Below are 2,351 nucleotides of genomic sequence, written 5' to 3' on the forward strand. Positions count from 1 at the left end.
ATTCCCGCAGAAGGGGATGGTACGCTTCTGACAGCAGCCCTCATTTTTACAGGGAAAAAGTGCAGCAAAATTAAAAGTTCATAAATGCTGGACTTGTCAGATGACACCGRAACCGACCTGAATAAACTTTATAACTCAATATGAAGTATTTGAAAGCAGGCATTCTTTATTTGCGCAGGACACAGCCGATCTTTCTTTATTCTGTCTGTGGAGTGAGACTTTACAACAAAGTTTTTATTTATTACAGTTACACATTCTCAGTAAAACATTTAATATGTAAATATTTTCCTAGAACTAAATTGCTTGCATCCACCTCTTACTGGAAGTTTATTAAGAACCAGCTCTGGTGGTTGTGTTCACTGAAGGCTTCGATATTACAGTTTTCCTTTAACTTTTTCTTTGTGTGTACACTGTTGTTTCTTGTTACATAAAGTTTGGTAAAAGACCACTGCAGGCTTCCTTATCTGTTTCTCTGCTGGTTCCAGCTAAGTTTATCGTCATGTGGGTACCTTTACATTCTTTTATCTTTTTWTTGCCAGTTAGTGTTTCAGCAACTTCAGGGAAGCTGAAAATTTTTATTCTTTAAGTTATTTTTCACAGGTTATTGGAGATGTAGCAGGTTCTCCGGGACATACACCTACCCACCATACAGAGTTTTACACAAAAATAGTAAAGCTTTTGTACTTCTCAGCTTGTCAGAACTAAATGAAGGTTATCCAAGGAATACACATTTGTACTGATTACACATGGACGGAATCTTGGCTCTTTTGTGCCTGCATATGGCTGGGACTGCTTTGACCATCAAATCCACACCATTAATTTAGAGTTTTACCTAAAGGTAATTGCTTTGACACGAGGGTTATTTGCAGGCAAAGCATTCCTTGTTTTTCATTTTAATGTTAATGAAAGTTGTGTTTCACTATGATCAGTAGTTCTTAAGACAGGTTTATTGCACTAATTCTGCATACCCTTAGTGGTGTTTTAAAACAGTATTACTAATYCTTAATTTTTAAATCGTTGCCTTTTGTGTAATTCAGTTATAAAGGGAAGGAGGTATGTAGAAGTAAGTAAAATCTCARAACTCAGGAATAAATGCCCCCTGAAACAAAATTCTAGTGTAGAAACTGTTAATACTATTCGCAATAATCAAGCTTTTCAGAGACAGTAAAAGAAGAATTTTTTAAGCTTACCTTAAATAATATTTCTTCCAAGATTTTCTTGATAAATTGAGCTCTTGGCCTTGTGAGAGCATTATGTACTTGAAAAATAGTTGAGAAGTCATCATACAAGAGGCAGTTACCTCATTTAAAATTAGTTCTGAGGTGYAGATGTTTCTGTCATTTCAAATAACCCGAGAATAGAGAAATATCTAGGGTATAAGTTGTGTATCTGCCCTACTGTGTGCATTTTTTGGATGCTGATCCAAAAAAACCAATATAATTGTCAGTAATGTGTATTACCTATTACCTTTCTAATCAAGAAGCTGGACTGACYTCAAACTATTAAGCAGGTCCATGAGCCCATTTTATTCTACTGCATTTATATTTAAGAAGACATTAGGTAAGCTTTAGTCAGCATTTCTCCTTTTTAAAAAATACATCCTGCTTTGCATTGCAAGCAGTCAGATAAACAGAATGATTCRCCATCCTTCCCCTGCCCTGTCTGTGTGATGGTCCCGCTCTGCATCTGTTCACTGCCCACGTGAGCAGCAGCTTAAGGAAGGAACAGACGTCACCGTGCTGCGCAGCCCTGTTCAAGGCTATGACAAAAAAAAATTTATAAGTGAGCAGTATAAGAAATCCTTCCTAGTCTGTTTAAATCATTCAGTTCTACATCAAGTTTCAGATTTGGTAAAGTGCAGCAGAATGCARAAACCATTTAAATTACAGTTCACAGAATGAATCCATACCCTTCAGGTCTCTAGTGCAGATTGCCAGTTCTGCAKCAGATGGGCAGTGCTTTAACACTGCTGCACATCAAATGGCAATGCACATGTTGACTCCTATTGAAAATGAAACAGAGAAGGGAAACAATCTTCCTGTAGTAACCAAGGACAAAAAGCCAAATCAGATTTTTTTTTTTCCCAAAAATTATGTTGGCATATCATAGTTGAGTTTTGGAACAAAATAATGTCTTAAATTTTGTGGGTTGGCGAAGAATACGGAGAGCACTCTCTTGCTGGTTATTTCCACAGTCTGGCATGCTAACAGGGAATAGTTAATTTTATTGATAATTGGTGTTTTAAACTCTAGGTTAACAGAAAGGRGTTTCCACAACTGAGGAGCTTGTGTGGATGGGGACAATGCCTAGGAGACATGAGGAAGAAGGCTGGTGGGGGACACAGTTGGCCA

Source organism: Malurus melanocephalus, unplaced genomic scaffold (assembly GCF_030028575.1).
Source record: "Malurus melanocephalus ecotype Western Australia unplaced genomic scaffold, MMel_1.1 scaffold_127, whole genome shotgun sequence".
NCBI lineage: Eukaryota > Metazoa > Chordata > Aves > Passeriformes > Maluridae > Malurus > Malurus melanocephalus.